Source organism: Petromyzon marinus, chromosome 15 (genome assembly GCF_048934315.1).
Source record: "Petromyzon marinus isolate PM22_M1 ecotype Great Lakes invasive population chromosome 15, UKy_Petmar_22M1.pri1.0, whole genome shotgun sequence".
NCBI classification, from domain to species: domain Eukaryota; kingdom Metazoa; phylum Chordata; class Hyperoartia; order Petromyzontiformes; family Petromyzontidae; genus Petromyzon; species Petromyzon marinus.
This window is the reverse complement of record NC_133681.1, coordinates 21,629,003-21,649,541: the sequence shown is the minus strand read 5'-3', so window position 1 is coordinate 21,649,541 and position 20,539 is coordinate 21,629,003. Positions and strand designations below refer to the sequence as shown.

The 20,539-nt window shown below is 46.0% G+C and overlaps 1 long non-coding RNA gene across 2 annotated transcripts; it reads right to left on the bottom strand.

Moving 5' to 3' along the window:
• Positions 1–11,617: 11,617 nt before the first annotated feature.
• LOC142924615 (uncharacterized) lies at positions 11,618–18,686 on the bottom strand. 2 transcript variants are annotated; one of them, XR_012941719.1, is made up of 5 exons: positions 18,471–18,686; positions 14,688–14,851; positions 13,379–13,619; positions 12,641–12,776; positions 11,618–12,246 (listed from the first exon to the last, which is right to left on the bottom strand). It is a non-coding gene; the product is annotated as an uncharacterized LOC142924615 (long non-coding RNA). The 2 variants fall into 2 exon arrangements; XR_012941720.1 differs by having other exon boundaries at positions 14,688–14,768; positions 18,471–18,683.
• Between the last annotated feature and the right edge of the window lie 1,853 nt (positions 18,687–20,539).

Genomic DNA, 20,539 nt, shown 5'->3' with positions numbered 1-20,539 from the left:
GCCACAACACAAGTAGCCTTCCTCAGGTGAAGAAACAGAACTGTCGGAAAGACAGCGCTCCAATGAACACTGCTAAGCTTGGCAGCATATTTTAAGCTGGGTGGGAGGAGCAGAGCTCCTTGACAAAGGAGTTTACATATCAACAGAAGAATTTAGCATTGAAGTAGCTGTGTTAATGTGATAGATTAGCAGGATGTTAAAGTCAGAAATTAGCATGTAACTGTGAGATTAGCATGATGTTAATGTGAGGAATTAGCATGTAACTGGTGACAGAAGTAGCTATGTTAAAGTCAGAGTTTACATATCAACAGAGGCATTTAGTATATTGACGCTAAAGAACTGCAACTACCCAACTATCATACAATAAACCGATGTGAAAGAACTAAATATAAACTACATCAATATAATCAATGTACTCAATATATTCTCCACTAAGCTGAGCTACTAACAATAAGTTATTATACATTACACTTCTATGTCGCAAAAAATATTATGATATGCCTCCAAATAATATTTTTTATTATAAACTGCCATAGACAGACCCCAACATTGAATTATACACTGCGTTACTATACACTACCCTATACGTTAGATTATAATAATATTAGACTTGTAATATTACACTATGTATTATTTTACCAACCCTACTGTATACCTCACTGCTGTAGATTCACTATACAATTACGATACTGTATATTACCAAATAAATTATATTAAACATTACACTGAGTACTTTGTTGAACAGGGAATGCTTTGAGCTTGTGGGTTGAATCCATCTGTGTGGAGTTGTGTTATTTCCCAATATGCAAGGTGGGGTCTCTCTGGGTTCCACTCACGCAAACATCTCAATGCAATGGGACCTTTCTGAAAATGCAGTACTTAGACGCAATTAAGCTTTCCTGGGTAACTAGTTAACATTGTAATAATTAGCATGAGAGATAATGACGTTCCCTTATAAGTGCCATTAGTAGTACTATCCTGTACTTTTAATGAAGACTATTTTACGTAGTTGTTTGTAAAAAAGTGTCCATTCCCAAAACTTCTTAACGGGCCCTCATACAGAAATGATATTACAATCTTACATGGAGATTGCGAGTCAGAGTGTTGTGAATAGTGGAGTGAACGTGTGGGGCAATCATTATATTGTTGGTGTGTATATACAGAAAGACCTATTTGGTGGGTAACATTAGAAAATGGAGGTAGTTAGTCATTGTTGTTTAGAAACAAAATATTACTTGGGTGGATAAGAGGGTAAAATCGTACATGATAGGAACTGCAATATTGTGGAGTTCTGGTATAATGAGTTGTAGTATATATGAATCTTATGTCACCTTAAGTATGCCTTTGTGAGTACACTCGTGACACGGGTGTCATGCGCGTGACCTTTGTCTTTTGTTTCAGATGTGCGAGAGCAACTCCGCTGCGAGTCATGGTGGTGCTGGGAGAATTGCCTTCACCATCGATGGCACTTCACCAGCACCCGTCTCAACCCCACCTCAATCCGGTAGAGTTACAAGAGCGAAAAAACTTTTCACTTGTGACGTCTGTGGGAAAAAATTCCAACTGGCATGGTGCCTAGAAGCCCACGTAAGAACGCATAAGGAGACCCGTGAGCAATGGAGCGGCATATGTGGACAAAGGTTTAATCAGCCAGGAAAATTAAAAAGGCACATGAAGACCCATGAAAAGGATTATATGATAAAGGGTGCACCAGGTTTGGTGAATAACGGCAGTTTTGCCAATGCGGTGTTGAATCCACCATCGCCCTATGAGATGTGCTCAGTCTGCGGATTTTTAAGTCCTATTGAAATCCTGAAAACTCATGAAAGTCTTCACGCACAGTTTTTGTACAGACCGAAGCCTGAACATGATTACACTTCGACAAAAGATAGCGGCGTTAAGATAAATGACATGAAATCCAAATTTCTTGAATGCTTTGGCCTAGTTCCACGTCAACAAACTGCTTCACCAGTCAGTGAGAATAAACCATACGCTGCTCTCGATCCTATTACGAGCATGAAAGTGTTGATGACCTTGCAGCAGAAGAAGAAGGAAAAGCGAAGTAGACCTAAGTCCATTAAAAGAAAGAAGACCACCACCAGTGTCACCAATTGCAGCAGTAACAACAGCCAGAATTCGGACATCAAGAGGATGGACTGCACGGAAGCAGGAGGCTGCGTGGAGCAGAGCATCCCCAAGGTGGATGAACCCAACCTGGCACCTTTAGGTACGTCCTAGTAATGCACACACTACATTTAATTTGGATGTAATTCATAATTTCACAAATTAGTTAATGTACGCATATGTTGACCATATCTGTATGCCTGAGCTGAGGAGTCTAGAGATCTGATGTGGTGCTGCTCGGATGTTGGGTTAAACCGTGAAACTCTGGGTTTTCTGTCACCGAACCATGATTAAACTGGCTTCTCATTGATGGTCTTATCCAGTTACCAAACACTTCTTCCAGCAAACACTTGGAACTACAGCCCCAGAGCCCACTTGGACTCTTTGATGAATACCTCGAGATGGGTACAATGAGCTCAGAGGATCACACTACGGAGTCAACGCGTTTTACTTTATTATAACAAAAACACACAATTGGGTATCATTTGACTATATAGGCACGTGTGTACGGCCCCTGTGTATCTGTCGGACATTGTTGTGGGAGGGAAATTACCCACACTTCGGGTTGTTGAAGGCAGGGAGCACAGATGTAAGAGCTTAGATGTACAATACAACAATGTAATTTGCTGCACTGTCCTCTGCTGCTCACAACCCCACAATAACTATTGCATGGTCACCCATCCAACCAATTTTCAGGCTCAGCTCTCCTTAACTTCTGGGATCTGATTAAATCTGACGCATACTGGGTGATTTGGCCATAGGCACCAATCTATGGATATACTGTAACACAATTGTCTTTGAGCATGCGCGTATGTGCATATGTACGGAGTTAAGTTTTAGAAACAATAGGAGCACATATTTGCTCCTCTTGTCTGCTAACCAATGCAGCTACATTGGTCAGCTTGGATTAACGTTTTTCCCCCTTACTATTTATTTAAAACTCTTGTGCATCATGTCCACTGTGGTTAACTGCTGTGATTTGTTGGCATTTCAGCCACAGTGCATATGCCTAAAAATGTGTGGTACGGTTAATGGAGTCCTCAATACAGGATGTGATCTAGTTATTATAGCCACCTAGTGGTGGAAAATGGTGCAAAAGAAACCCAGGTGAACCAGAGCTTAGCATTAAAGATGGTAGTGGCTGGTCGCATCTCAGTGGCCAATGTAATGGACACGATAATTTTGTGAACAAATGACACGAAAATGTGACCATATTTTGGGGTCTCCTTTGACTAAAACACATTCAATGCATTGAAAACATGTTTTGTTTGCTTAAAGTAATCACAACATAACAGCATTAAGAGTGTATGTCTATATCCTGTTTCACTCATTATCCTATCCTTGCCCCCCTACCCATTCTCAAAATATACCCCAGTTATCCAATTCGGGTTTGTCACTCTCTTCGTGGCATCATTTCCACTTGCGCCATTGCTCGCACTGCTCAACAACATCATCGAAGTGCGGGTCGACGCGTGGAAGCTCGTAACAAAGATGAGGAGGCCTGTGGTTTCACGAGCAAGAGGAATTGGAGCCTGGGCCGACATTCTGAGTATCGTTGCCACCCTCTCTGTAATCACCAATGTAAGTCGCCAGATTGTCCGCTCGCTTTCTCGCTCAATATCCCATCTTATGAGTGACATAACATGTCATGTTAGCCGTGTGGGTTCTTTTTACCATACTTCACCATTCTGGTCCTGGCAGGTTTGAGAAGAGGTGTAGTGGGGGACCAGGAGCGGTTCGGGTATCACTCGTCACTGATGTTAGTCGTAGCTGGAAATCAATTGCATGTGTGCTGAATTCAAAGTGCAGTGCACGAATCACTGCACCACCGCTCCTATCCACTCTCTCCCAAAATCGCAAAAGGTAAAGCCTTGCCATTGCTTGCTCATGTCACTGCTGGCAGAAGGGCCTCAACTAAAGGTAGCTCTAGAGAACCCCTCTACACGGTATTTGGCCTACTCTTCCATGATGACCAGACATGTTGTAAGATGTGGAATTACCTGCGCTAAAACAGTGATGAACCCATTTATATTGCTAATTGGACAGAGGTGGGGGAGATTTAAGAAAATGATCCATTGCTTCAACTGTTGTGTCAGGAGAATGAACTGACGACTGCCAGATTGCAAGTCCTTATATGGTAACCATTTCACTCTGGCAGCAACCCCCCAAATTGTATTTGTGAAAATTAATGTAATTGCCAAGGTAAGATGTTCAGAAGCCTTGGTCAAATCATTGCATGCTAAGTGACCGCTATCGCTGTGCCTCCGTATGCTAATTCCACAGTCATGCATCTTGGCATTCACAACGGACATCATCCCACGCCTGGTGTATTATTATGGATACTCAGCAGAGTATGGCACAGGTTCGCCTACAATGCATGGGTACACGGAGGACAGCTTTTCAATTTTCAAGATCAGCAACTTCAAGGAGCAAAATTATCCCAACATCCTGCCAGCCTGGTTTGATCCGGCAATCCACACAACCTGCAGGTTTGTGCCATTCAGTGTCATGCCCAGCTATCGGGGGTGCCGTCCCTGCGAATGTGATGCACTGATGTCTGGGTGTGTTGTCCAGGTAGATGCGACATCCTTCTGGGTGTGGCGTCCTCCTGGCTCCGCCCCTTCCTGATTATGCTCGTTTTCTTCCTCTTTTCACTCCGTGACTTTCCTTTTAAGACCCACACTTCCCCTAGGCCCCACCTCTGTTTATGCCCTGCCCCTTACCGTGGACACAGGGTTTGGCTTAGTTGGGTAGTAAGGGGTTGGGGTAGGGTTGGGGGAAGAGTGTGCATGGTGGGTGGGGACAGTAAAGGGGGTGGGGGGGGAATTGGAGGGGGGGAGCAGTGGGTACGGGTGGGATGGCTTCACAACCAAAGTCCCACTTATAGAAATATAATAATAGATTGATATAAATTACAGCTCATTGTTACCTTGCTAAAGAGTAATGTTATTTATTTATCTATCGATCCACGACTGCTTAATTGAGTCTCAAGATCCCTTTTCAGGAAGACCGTGCATTGGGATTCCAATTTAAGGTGGTCTTATGCATGTGGGATGCAATAAGAGGTCCTGGAGAACCCATGATAATGAAATGAAGCTTAAAGGTCCACACAGACATGAAACCACTTGCTCTACAGCCATCTTCTGGTCACCTCACAGCACAGTTAGTTGGGAAATTGATGCGATCTACCAACCCTTTTCTGTAACGTTTTTGAATTGCTGGCATACACAACTATAATCAATATAACCATATTGATCGATATTTAATATAACCTTACTTGACTATGACCAAATCACCACGAATACAGCTAATCTTAGATTCCGGAAGTCAAGCAGGCTTGAGCCTTGTTCGTGCTTAGATTGATGAACACCATGCACAATGCAGGTGCAGTAGGCGACTTTGGAGCTAGGTTGTCAGCAGTGGGTAGATCAGAAAAATTAATAGTTGTGCTATATTGTTCTCCCATTATCTGTACTCCCTACCTTCACCAACCTGGTACGGACCAGCGTGAACCATGGTCAATAGAGCCCCCACAAGCTGCACGTTGTGGGAAGGCCCTCTTTCAGAAGCAGATTTTTTAAAGGGCTGTGAACGCATATACCGTTTGTGCACAACCATACTTGTTCAATTTAGCGCCAACTCTACTTTCGAGGCACTTTGCTCAATATAGTCCATGCGTGCTTGTGGTTGTATGTGTGTAGGTATCCAGGTCATCGCTACCCGCCGGATCATCCCCAAACCTACTCCGTCACCAAGCAGTACTGGAAAGTACTGACGGCAAAGCTGGCCTTCGTCATTGCCATGCAGGTACACATCAACATGCACACACACACACATTCATAAACCCATTGAAAGATAAAGGTACAGCCCTCCAATTACTTGCTCATGTCACTGATGGCAAAAGGGCTCCTGCTATAGGGAGCTCAAGAGAGACCCTTAAGATGTATTTTAACTGCTCTTCCACACTGGACAGACGTCTTGGGAAGAGCTGGGAGTTCCCGCACTGAACAGCACCAAACTCAGCCGACCAATTGACTGGATGTATTCCACTTACACTGCTTGGTGGATAGAGGCAGTGGAATGTAAAAAAAAACCTTTCACCGTTGTTTACACTCCCACGATCAAAGATCAATTCACACCCGTGACCTCTGGATTGCAAGTCTAGTGTGCAAAGCCTTACACTACTGCACCATCGTATAGACTCATCTGTGAGCAGTTGTTAAGGTCAGCAGAGCAAACCGTGATCATTGTCAATGGGTCATTACAGATAATGCCAGTAATGCTATTACACCTCACAATTGCACAGTATTTCTGAGATCACAAATAATAGTGGTAATACAATACTCACTTTCATCATGCAGCAGACGATTCATGTTGTTGATGCAATTTGTCACACGTAAGCATGTGTGCGTGTGGGAAGGGGAGCGGCTGCGTAGTTGTTTGTGAACTGCGCTACCAATCCTGTGTGACCGGAGTACTATTTCTGGCCACAGCCAACAACAGTGGAAAATATTAGAACCAGTGTTGAGCTTCCCTTAAGTTGATTCTGTCTTAAAATGAGTACTTGATGAAGTGTGTGAAAATCATCACTGGCGAGATAAAGGTGCACACCACCCCCACAGGCACTGTGCCACCCTTCATAGATGCACTTGTCTCAGTCTGTGAAAGGCTACACAGGGAATCTTTGTAGTGGTGACATGGCCGAGTGTAAGTGTTTGCTGATTGTTGCGGTAATTTGCGGCTGCCCAGGTGAATACTGTGGGTGCATTAACTGCACATCATAAATGTTGCCTGCTGCATAGTGAATGTAAAAAACCCATTAAGTAATTCAAAAAAAGTGTCTCGGTATAATTTGCCAAATGTTCAAAAATTACTCAAATGACTTAATTTAATTGGGAAAAACGACGTAACAATATAATATCCCTGGGCTTCAGGTCCCCGGAATAGTTGACCTGAGATGTAAAGCACTTTAAGATGCTGCCATATTATATTTAGTAAGCACCCTTTACATGCAAATCCTGAAACTGAAAATCCTTTACCTGTGTGTGGACGTGTGCAGCACGTGGTGTTACTCACGAAGGCCTGCATTGCATACATCATCCCGGACACGCCATCCCATGTGCGCGCCTGCAGGCGCCGCGAGCGCTTCGTCGTACAGACGATTCTGCAGCAGGCAGAGCTGGGCCGTCTCCGTAACACCCTCCTCACCGATGCCCCCAGCTCACCGCCATCTCCTCAATTCCACGTTGAGGATGAGCAGGCAGAGATGGGCCTGCTTCGCTGCTCGCTGCATAAGGAGTCTCCTGGCGTATTGCACCCACCCCAGCCGTGCCACATGGAGAATGAGCAGGCAGAGAAGACTGGTGACGACTCACTGCTGAAGGGATCCGAGGAGGAATCAAGCAACGAGGATTCGTCAACTGTCTTCTACAGCGTATAAATCTACTCTGGCTTTTAAAGGAGGCTGCTATCCTAACTCTGTTTGCACGTGGACAAGGACATTGCAGTCGAGGACTATCTGTATATATATATTAATAAATACGTTAATGATTTAACATGTCTCAATCATCTCATGTCTGTTCATACGAATCACGATGTGAATGAGGAAAACTAGAAATTATTGTTATTTTGTATATATTTTAAATTTTGGTTTAACATGTAGGCTTTCGCGCCCAATATCATCCATAGAGGTGTTTTTTGGATTAGATCGTATACATATATAAACGTGTCGTTAAAACCCGCCACCACTCGACACAGCCAACTAGTAAGGGTTGTCACGGAAACAGAACAAGCCAATTCGTCACTGGTACTTTGGAGAGCCAAGCCACAACATTTACAATTGGAGTACGACGTTTTGCCAGTAATTACAACTAGCTTCATCAGGCGACAGCCAGATTTGTGGCACTCTCGCGCAAAGTGGGGGGGGGAGATTACCGAGTCAACGTACATTATGCATGTGCATTATGAGAGCCCTTTGATCTTGTCCTTCCTGTCTATTGTGTATTAAAATAGCCGTACCAATGGTAATCCCTATTGAAGTATGCTGCCCTTTATAGGCATGCATTTAAATAATGTATTATTTGTTGGCACCCGTGTTCAGCAGTAGCAGAACACACGTGCCAACAAGGACACTCAGTTGATTCTAATGTTGAAGTTCTGTGCAAAACTAGCTACTACTGCCCAAGAATAATTCGAGAATCTATCGAAATTGGAAGAAAAATTTACAGTTCGGATAGCTACCGCCTTTGTGCTGTGTGGAAGCGACTCATCAAATAGTACATTAGATGAAACTCCGAGTACCCACTCAGGAGGTATAGTGGTAAAACAGTGGAGGAAAAAAAAACATTTTTTTATTTGCCCTTGTTGAATGATAGAGTCGATACACACAGCAAGCGAGATTAAGAAAGCGCATTGGAAGAAATACCGGAGGAGAGAGAGAAGACAATTGCTTGCTGCAGAAGGAAAGGCATTCCTACCGAGGGAGACAAGTTGACAAAGATTTTGATCATGGGAACCGGTGGCGTGGCTCGATCTTCCCTATGTGCGCAACACGCTACCGAAGGAAAACAGAAAATCCTATTCAAAGGCTAAAATAAGCTCCATTTTTTGTATAAGAGCCCGATAAACAATAACCCCATCCATAGACTGAGGAAGAAAGGGAAGAGCCTGAACAAAGGGGAGGAGATTACGACGGAGATGGGTTGGAGGTGGAGAGAAGGGGAGAGGGGAGGCCGTAAAGGCAGCTGCACATTCAAGGAAAGCGGTGTAGAAAGAGTTGAACGGGGACATGGAGACAGCAGAGACAAGGGTGGAGAAAGAGGAAGAGAGGATCTTTCAGTGCTCGCTACAGGAAACCCACAAAACTGAATTTCCTAAACTCGTGTCATCTCCGTGACAGCAGCACCACGAACGCCACAGACTCACGCTCCACAAATCGACAATACCATCTCCATTGCCGACCAGCCACGAGATGGTTGCTCTCAACACCTCGGTCGTGGTGTAAGCAGCAAAAGACTTCCGGCTGGTGAGCATCCGGCCATTACGAGGGTTGGAAAGAAACTGAAGCACGGGGCGACTCCCACAACCTTCGGGTATTTCCAAACTGGATGACGTCTTGGGATGAAGCTAGAAGTAAGCCAAATCTGCACTCAATAAATGGGACAAAGATTCCAGAGAAGCCTCCAGAAATGTCACAGGAGGCTCGGGTGTGAGAAACCAGACTCCATGTGGGGTCCTCCAGACCTTTGCCCTCCAGTTCATCAACATTTGTAAAAGCAGGACGTCTCAAAGGTACGTAGCATGGGTGAGGTACGAGGTTGAGAACCACGTTCCGAGATTAGGCGCTTTGACAGGTTGGGGTCCGAGTAAACTTTTAATGGAGCTCACCCTACGACATTACAGATAGAAGGATAGTGTGCCGGCACAATCCGGACACCCTGCTACACCGAAACAATCTGCTGCATCAAACTCCCTGGTACAGCTAAACACTGGCACGATTGCGCTCAAATACACACAAACTCTCGCTCGGCCAGTTGGTACACAGGTTGTCAGTTGTGGGGGATGCGGGCCCCCGGCTCCCCCCCTGGGGGAGGGCTGATCTCGAGAGGGCTGCGGGCTCCGGACTCCTCGCTCGAGTGAGAGCAGCCGCTACTCGACTCCTCGCTCGCGGTGAGAGGGCTGCCGCTCTCCGGCTACTCTCCTCACGGCGCAGCCCCTCGGGTCCGCTGGTCCTGTTTGTGGGGCATAGCTCGGGGCTGGCACGTGGCTGCCTGGAATCAATCCGTCGCTTCTCAGCCACTCAAACGCGACGTCTCCGCTCACACAACCCCGCGCACCACTCACACGAACTAAACGGGGGGTCAGGGGTCAGAGGGCAATGACGTCCTTCGCACACGCGTTGCCGCCGATGCCGGGCAATGGAGATTGTTTAAAGGGCTGCGGGGCGGGGATTTGGAGTCGGTTTTAGAGCGACACACCAATCGCACGCGCAGGACGGGGGGGTCGGGGGTCAGAGGGCAGGGACGTCACTCGTACACGCGTAGCCGATTGGGGGGCTGTATGGGAGGTTATTTAAAGGGCTGTGGGGGCGGATATTCGGGATTGGTGTTAGCCCGCAGTCACGAAAGCTTTAAATCAAAATTTATGTTAAGTGTAATGTGTTGGTGTTAATAAATAGTGTTGCCTTCCAAGAAGTTGTGTGCGCCTATCTCAGCCCATTACATATAAGTGTAGATGTGATTATGTAATTCTTGTGTTCATACAAGTGTAGTGACACAGCGCTGACTGCTGTCCAGCAGCGGCAACTGCAGTGGAAAGTTTGCGCACACGCCGTTGAGCATATATACGGGTGTGCCGGCCGGGCAGAGGAATTGGGGCAAGGGTCATGGAAGACCTCATAGGGAAGCCTCTGGAACCCTCTGGTCGGTTCGAGAAGGGAGGCGTGGATAGGGCAGAGCCAAGCCGCACCGAGTAGAATATAGAATATAATATAAGCAGCGGAGAGCGACAGCTCCGGGCTGCCGGTTCTGGGAGTGGACTCGTCTCGACGTCGCTGTCGTTGCCACCGCATTCGCCCAATCATTGCGTGGCCAGACAGTCGTTGGCCTTCTCGGTCGACGCCGTCGGTGCAACACGGACAGGGTCGTGTCTAGGCCGGGCTCTATGGCAACGTGGTCGAGAGAGTGAGGCCGGAGTTGGTGTGAACAAGATAATAAAGAGACGATGTCTCCTGCAACTACCTCGTCTCCGACAGTGTGTGCGACACACACCACACGTCGGAAGGAGAACACTTCACAAGTATAAATGCTGCCTGTGTCAGTCGAGTCACATTTGCTCTAATTTATTTTGATGGTGACCTAAGACAGGAGAAGCAAAATGCACTTCTTCAGGAAGTGATATTTTTTTCATAATGCAGAGGCTGTGCCTGATACACATCTTTCACGTGTTGTTTGGCAACCCTGGTGCCCAGTAAACGCCATATGGCCAGATCTTTGCATTGAATTCCAAGTATTAATTCCTCCATACTTGTGCACAGTTGAGTTTTTATTCCATTCCCTTCATGAACCATGTTTTTGAACTTTACATCATAGTAAGATAGTACATGCCGATGAATAATTAATAGATGCTTGAAAACATCTATCCCCCACCATCTGCCTGTGTTTGGCCTAAAACCCAATCACCCAGAATGCCCAAATTCACCTTACATACTCTAGGAATGTAAGCAGGTTAATGCCTGTATATCCATCACAATCATCACTCCCAAATGTGAAGACATGTCACGAGACTCGCTGACTTTTCTTAAAATACTTGAGAAATACAAATCATAGCTGAATATTTTCAATTCCATGTGTATAAGCCTTTGTCTCAGATTTATTGTAAAATAAATATACATGTACAATATAAACATTCAAATATCAGAAAATATTTAATGTATGTTGAATTTCTTTCACACTGTACATAACCAACCATGCTAAACAAGACATGATAAAAACAATCCAAGTCATGGGTTGCATACAATATGCAACTTTGGTTTATTGATTACAAATTACATAAAAGGTTCTGAAATTTTACAATACAGGTATAGTGCAATCTAAATAAGCAAATGTACTTTTACAGTGATTTCCCAAATGTTTATAACTACACAAATACTAGCATGTATGTTCCCAATAAAGTAGTCTCCTTCCAAAATGGCTAAAACCAAAATTAGTTTAGTTGTGCTCACAATATTGTTCACATATCCGTTCTATTTCAAGTGACATTTGAGTCTGTATGGATTTGCTGTGCAAAATACTGCTGCAACCATTCAATAACCCCAACCCTGAACGAACTTTATCACATTTTTCCAATACTTTGTTGTGGCACTTCCATTAACAGGGCAATTACTGTGCCCCATGGGCCCCACAAGTTCACAAGTAATTGCGATTCACACCACAGCACCTGAAGTACCATTGATGTTTAACAACCATGAATTAGCAGGACCAAGCGAACGTATCCTTCTGAGTAGAAACCTCGACCACCGCCATAAAATGCTTTCGGGCTTTCTACATCACGGGTAGTCAGCCATCCTTGTTCTCCTTGATGGTGTCAACCAGCTCTTTCAGACGCGACAGGTGGTACACGGCCCTGAGAAGAGACACGATTGAGAGAAAATTACTTGGTTGACTTATTATCAAGGTGGAAGCCAGAAAAATCTCACCAAGTCTCAGGAGGGTTTGGCAGTGATATTTTGCAAATTTCATCAGCGAGTGGTATGTGAGAGGAAAACGGAGAACCCGGTGAAAACAGAGGGAGTAAAATGCAAAACTCCGGATATAGATTCAAGATTCCATTGCCGTATTACTAACTCCTGGTTACCTAGCAGCCAAAATCTATAATATATGCTATTTCAAAACAGTCTCCCATCCAAGTAATAACCAGGCTTACCTGCTTAGCTTATAACATTCAAAATCTGACATCATACTTAGAGGCGGTGCAGCCTCTATGCTGTGCGTGAGTGTGGATATAAAGATAAATTCACAATGGCGTGGATGGGTTTTCCCAGGGACGATCAGCCCCTAGAAAGACGTCCGTGTTGAAGCTGCCCGGGGAGGGGGCCTCCAAGCCGGGGGAGTCCAACTCCATGTGCGCCCTGCTCAGCAGCTCCTCCAATGAGGCTGTGCATCAAGAATCACGCATCGCACGTCACAACCACATGGGTGGCCGCTCAGCCGTCTCTGTGAGAAAAGACGGAATATGTACCTGAAAACATATGAAATGTCATCTGCTATATACAGACTATATATATACACACACCTAGGGATCTATTGTCCTCTGACACGGGCTCCTCGTTGGCTACATTCGTAAGGCCGGAGATATCCAAAACTTTGAGCCACTCTGGGTACTTTGGTCTGCTTTGCGGGCTCTGAGCGGCACCTGCTCTCTTTGTGCTGGTATCCGTCTCGTGGCTGCTGGTCTGGGAGTCCACATCGCAGTCACGCAGCCAGGCCGGGTACCTGAGCTCAGGAATGCTCGTGATCCCCGACACATCCAGCTTATCCTTTTGGCTTGTCAACCACCTGAGATAGGTACTTGTCGCACAGCCGCCGTTCGGCAAGTGCTCACGCCTAGTTGCTTCACTGCTCCGTAAGTACAACAAAACATTCGTCTGGTTAGAAAAGAAATAATTTTCGGGCTTTGCCGACAAATTTAATGGCATCACGGCCTTGTTGCTTCTCGCTGTTGAGCTCAACCGTTTAGTTGGCTTATTGCCCCTCACCAATGATGCGCCGAGGCTGTGCGCGGTGACCCCGAGAGATGACCGCTTGCCTCTGTGCGACACTGTGAGGTCTCGGTGGGCGCCAGGCGAGCGGAGCAAGGACTTGGAGGAACCGTCAACTGGCGCCGCTAGGAGCTGGTCCGTGGTTAGACTGACCGTCGGGCTATGAGCCACGACCGCTGCAGCGCAGCAGTGAGGCTGCACGTGCCCGAGATGAGGTCCTCCACAAGCAGCATGCCACCTGCAATGTAAGACCCACAGACATTTTACTGGTACACAATGAATTTGCTCTCCCCTAGATTCCTTGACCCCTGAATGGCAATCCTGCAATGTTGCCTTACTTTGCACCATCAGTAACTAATGATGTTATCCGTTTGTGGAGTTTGTGAGAATATGGGATAAATCAGTGCATGAGCTGTTATTGTTTAAACTTCAGATGTGTCCAGTCTAGGATCTGCAAATTTTGACACAAAGGTTGGAGGATCACTTAGATTTCACAAACTTTACAAACTCGATAATCAGTGAAGTTGCTGGAAGATGACAGGAGAAAGAAATGCATGCACCGACCTATCTGTTCAGACCTATGCTATCCTCTCATATGCGTGTGCTTACTGTGGATAGTTTTCTCTGACATAAAATGAACTCATTAATGGAATTTGCCAAGCATCCCAGTGTGGGACTCTCACGAAAATGTATCTTTAGACCTTATTAAGGGTTTTTTTTCTAGGGGAATTACATTACATTCATGATAGCATAGCATAATTGACAAGCACCCAGTACAAGCAAAAAAAATGGGGTTCTCCTCTCCAATTATCCCCCATTCAGTCAACTAGCTTCGATACCTTATGAGACCTCCTTTGCCAGTAACAAGATATAGTAATAGGTTTTTACCCTTTTATCTGGCACAAAAACTGACACTTTTATACAAGGGATCATGTTTGCGATAACCACAACGCAAGTAGTCAAAATGCAAACAAGAAGACGCTAAGAATAAGAAGACGCCTTTTGGCGTCTTCTGGTCCAACACCAGTGGAGACTGGGATCTCAGAAAAGCCGTCTCGGGTGTGGACCAATCAAATTCAAGGACAGTGCATATTATCAGTTGTCTTTTTTGTTTGCATTTTGACTACTTGTGTTGTGGTTATTGCAAACATGATCCCTTGTATAAAGGTGTCAGTGTTTGTGCCAGATAAAAGGGTAAAAACCTATTACTATAGCTTCGATACCATTGCACCGCCTGCACACTCGATAGCCACTCGAGCGCAAGCACCACGGAGCGATTCCTCGCGTGGCGAGAGGCGCAACCCACCCTCATCCACACTGTGCATCCTCCTCTCCTCCGCGCGTCTCCGCTCCGCCATGCTGCGCGGCGCTGTGCTCTGCACGTATCCTGGGTGGCGGTGACGCACAGATTCCGCTCTGCTCAAAGTCCTCGATGTAGGCGTCCAGCGCACCGCTCGCCTACGAGCAGCACTGCTCTCCGCACACCACAGGGCTGTGCTAGCCCCCGCTTCCGGTCCGGAGCAGCGAGCTGCCCTGGCTGCCGCGAGGGCTTGTGTCCGACACCGTGCTGTCGCCCGAAGGGCTGTTTGTCTCACCACCGTTGCAGTTCATTTTGTACGATTTGGGATGCCCGAACCGGATGGGGCCAGGGAGAGGAATCGCTGTGGCTACCAGGTCACCACTGGTCCTGGTATGGGGGGCACCATGAGGAGCTGCTGTGTGCGGAAAGTGGGTCCGACGTCACAACGCATGGGCCAGTGTCGACCACTTCGCGTTAGCAGCTTCAGCGTTAGGTCTCTTAAGCTACTGTGGCTGTTGTCCTTTTTTCAACAAAAATTCCAGCCTTTCCCATGCTTTCCTTCATCACACCTGCAAGCTCTATGTACAATTGAAGTGTCATAAATGCTCTACCTGCCTACTACTACATTATGAATGATATACATTTAAGAATTAGCTGGAGACAACTCCATGTTTAAAACACACTGTATTCAAAAGAGAAGGCTTAACATTTAACATTGGTTAACGTTTGGCATGTACACCTGCATATCAACAAATTACAGTACTACTAATAAAATGAATGCTACATATTAATAGTGGTATTACAGTAGTATGACTACTTATATTTATATATTATCGCACCTCCGAAGAGCACGGTGGGCTTGGTACGGTGCGAAAGAGATTCAACACACATACAGAATACAATACTTTCCGAGCACATTATGCATACCGAACCTCCAAGTTCCTTACCCTACCCTGAATAACAACGTGTGCAGAGTACAGCTCCTTTTTCAATCCATTGCTGGCTGACAGCTGTCCCATGCTATGCAGCTCCCAGGGGGAGGGGTTATTTACCGTACTTCACCACGCTGGTCAGTGTGAATTTGGTGATGGCAGGGGGCTATAGAAGTGCATTACAACAATGTACTGTACATTGCTGCACAATGTCAGGGGGCTATAGAAGTGCATTACAACCACGTACTGAATACTGCTGAACTGGTGGCAGGGGGCTATAGAAGTGCATTACAACCACGTACTGAATATTGCTGCACTGGTGGCAGGGGGCTATAGAAGTACATTACAACCACGTACTGAATATTGCTGAACTGGTGGCAGGGAGCTATAGAAGTGCATTACAACCACGTACTGAATATTGCTGCACTGGTGGCAGGGGGCTATAGAAGTACATTACAACCATGTACTGAATATTGCTGCACTGATGGCAGGGGGCTATAGAAGTGCATTACAACCACGTATTGAATATTGCTGCACTGGTGGCAGGGGGCTATAGAAGTACATTACAACCATGTACTGAATATTGCTGTACTGATGGCAGGGGGCTATAGAAGTGCATTACAACCATGCACTGAATATTGCTGCACTGATGGCAGGGGGCTATAGAAGTGCATTACAACCACGTACTGAATATTGCTGCACTGGTGGCAGGGGGCTATAGAAGTACATTACAACCATGTACTGAATATTGCTGCACTGGTGGCAGGGGGCTATAAAAGTGCATTACAACCACGTACTGAATATGGCTGCACTGGTGGCAGGGGGCTATAGAAGTGGATTACAACCATGTACTGAATATTGCTGCACTTGTGGCAGGGGGCTATAGAAGTACATTACAACCACGTACTGAATATTGCTGCACTGATGGCAGGGGGCTATAGAAGTGCATTACAACCACGTACTGAATACTGCTGCACTGGTGGCAGGGGGCTATAGAAGTACATTACAACCATGTACTGAATATTGCTGCACTGATGGCAGGGGGCTATAGAAGTGCATTACAACCACGTATTGAATATTGCTGCACTGGTGGCAGGGGGCTATAGAAGTACATTACAACCATGTACTGAATATTGCTGTACTGATGGCAGGGGGCTATAGAAGTGCATTACAACCATGCACTGAATATTGCTGCACTGATGGCAGGGGGCTATAGAAGTGCATTACAACCACGTACTGAATATTGCTGCACTGGTGGCAGGGGGCTATAGAAGTACATTACAACCATGTACTGAATATTGCTGCACTGGTGGCAGGGGGCTATAAAAGTGCATTACGACCACGTACTGAATATGGCTGCACTGGTGGCAGGGGGCTATAGAAGTGGATTACAACAATGTACTGAATATTGCTGCACTGGTGGCAGGGGGCTATAGAAGTGCATTACAACCACATACTGAATATTTCTGCACTGATGGCAGGGGGCTATAGAAGTACATTACAACCACGTACTGAATATTGCTGCACTGGTGGCAGGGGGCTATAGAAGTGCATTACAACCACGTACTGAATATTGCTGCACCGGTGGCAGGGGGCTATAGAAGTTCATTACAACCACGTACTGAATATTGCTGCACTGGTGGCAGGGGGCTATAGAAGTACATTACAACCACGTACTGAATATTGCTGCACTTGTGGCAGGGGGCTATAGAAGTGCATTACAACCATGTACTGAATATTGCTGCACTGGTGGCAGGGGGCTATAGAAGTACATTACAACCATGTACTGAATATTGCTGCACCGGTGGCAGGGGGCTATAGAAGTGCATTACAACCATGTACTGAATATTGCTGCACTTGTGGCAGGGGGCTATAGAAGTACATTACAACCACGTACTGAATATTGCTGCACTGATGGCAGGGGGCTATAGAAGTACATTACAACCACGTACTGAATATTGCTGCACCGGTGGCAGGGGGCTATAGAAGTGCATTACAACCATGTACTGAATATTGCTGCACTTGTGGCAGGGGGCTATAGAAGTACATTACAACCACGTACTGAATATTGCTGCACTGATGGCAGGGGGCTATAGAAGTGCATTACAACCACGTACTGAATACTGCTGCACTGGTGGCAGGGGGCTATAGAAGTACATTACAACCACGTACTGAATATTGCTGCACTGATGGCAGGGGGCTATAGAAGTGCATTACAACCACGTACTGAATACTGCTGCACTGGTGGCAGGGGGCTATAGAAGTGCATTACAACCACGTACTGAATATTGCTGCACTGATGCTCGCCACGTGAGAGCCACACAGCAGGACAATGCTATACTGTACAATATTGAAATGATTCACCTACAAATACTAAACATTATTGTCTTAACAATCAATACTACTTTTAACATAAACAATAACTAATAAATGCACACGTAGTAATCGCCGTGCTAACCCTTAGCGTGCAATGTGAGCAGAACTTGTGTTGTAAGTCGTACCCAGTCCATTACCGCGCCACACACTCCCATTAACAAACCAACGACATTTACTGAATGTCCTCCTCCTTTACACGGCACAACCAGACAACACTTTGCACACCGAAGTGTCCAAGCCGCGTGCTGAGTGAAGCAAACCCCATTCAATTCTAGATTTAAAGCTTTCGTGGCTGCTAGGATCCATACTCTTTGGTTCTATTGGGTAAAGTCACGTAGGTGAAAATTGTTATTTTATTTTCACCTACGTGACTTTACCCAATAGAACCAAAGAGTATAAACCCCATTCACTCTGCGCTCAGCGTTCAACAAAGTTGAACCTGGCTCGCCCTCACGCATGCCCATCTCTCTCCGTCTCTCACCGGAGATTATTCCATTGATCGTCTTCGCCTTGCCGTCCAGAGATCCGTGTGGATTATCCGTGAGGGTAGTTAAAGGTCGCGGTTATTCGGAGAAGTTTTTTTTATTAATTTTCCCGCCACAACCACCGCGTCGCCAAAGGCCGCTGAAGGCGATGTCCGAGACATGCCGCCCGCGCATGCGCACTGAGGGTTGAGAGAAACCTGCGGGGAGGGGCAGCGGGGGGCGGGGAAGCCGCCGCTGTTGGCCACACCCACATTCAGGCCACGCCCATATTTAACTGACGTCACGGTGACATCATTCTGGGTCGGACTTTATCGTGGGCTGGCTGTGCACGCGAGGAGCTCCTGACTTCTGACTCTGAATTCGAAAAAAATCAAAGATTCACGATGTCTACCTTCGTCGAGATAGGTAAAGTTTAACGTTAGTGTTAGGGAGGTGTGTTTGTGTTATATGTTGAGCCTGTAGACAAAACTGCTGGGGATGTGCCAGATGTCTCCATCTAACGTTAAGGAGGTTGGAGTCTGGATAGCGCATACCAGGTGTTACAGGCTACATGATGGGAAGCAGAAGGCATTCTAGTAAAATAGGTTTTTGTTTGTACGTTAATGCTCCTCCTTTTCCTTTACCAACCCATACTCACCGGCATGGTGAAGTATGTGCAAATAACCAACACGATTCGTGCGATCGTCAAGAGGCTCTCCAGCAGGGGATTGGCAAAAGGTCGTACAGGAGCAGTTTTGTGAAAAATAATTGATTCTTTCATAATGTACATCTATGATTTATTATTATTGTTCATGTGGGTAACCTCGGCAAGGGGGGAAGCAAGGTCGGGAAGAGCGGGGGATGGGGCCGCTTTTGACCACGCCCATATTTAGGTGACGTCACGTCCTTTTCCTGTGACGTCACTATAGCGGGGAGTTATCCTTGGCTGGCTGTGCATGAGGAGCCCCCGAGTTCTAACTCACAAGATCTGAGATTAGACCAAAGATTCATGATGTCCACATTTGTTGAGATAGGTAAAGTGTAATGTTCGTGCTATGACGGGGCTTTGGGCCACTTTTAAATATTGAGATCTCGTCAGTGTTTTAATCGGACGCTCAGCAGGGTTTGAGCCAGGATAGTGCATAACAGGTCTAAAAGTGTAGTGTCGGGCTACATGGTGGGCAGCAAAGGGCAGTCCATCAAAATTGGTTGTACTATACATACTATACGTCTTCACCAACCCACATTAACCAGAGTGGTGAAATGTGGATTTGAAGCTTTCGTGACTGCAAGGATCCATACTCTTTGGTTCTATTGGGTAAAGTCACGTAGGTAAAAAATAAAACAACAAAAATCACGACGTTTTGGCCACAACACAAGTGGCCTTCTTCAGATGAAGGAACAGAACTGTCGGGACGACAGCACTTCAATTGAAATGTGGTCAAGTAACCACCATGATCTGTGTGGTCACGGGGAAGCTCTCGCAGAAGCTGACAAGCTTCCATCTTGGCAGTAATTATGTTGCCTCTTTTTTTACTCTCAGCGTCTCTGCAGCGCTTGCAGCGCTCGCACTCCTCGCCCCATTCACCCCCCACTCTCCCCCTCTCTGACTTATTTAACTGCCCTAACCCTGGTTTCTCTCCCACTTCAGTAAAACAGTTTCCTTGCTGTGGTTGTCACACCTGATGATGAGTGCTTATGTTGCATTCGAAACGTCGTGATTTATTTCTATTTCTATTTTTTTTTCCACCTACGTGACTTTACCGAAAGAACCAAAGAGTATAGCTGACAAGCTGTCAGGGCAAAAATGACTTTGCATATTTCAACTAATATTTTTTGCCCTGGTTTGTGTCTGACCATGCTGGGCACGGCTTTGTTAAAGTGTACGATATTCAATGGGGTAAAAGTCCCCTAATGGTAATACAACTTTATACCACAGGTGTACTCACACTGGAGCAGCGTCGACATTTATGAGAAAGCTTTACACATGAGTACCATGTGCGGTTCTTTACCGACATTCCCATCCCTGCACCTGCCTCCCCTGTCCCTAATGCAATGAACCCTCTACCCCCACATTACCTATGCA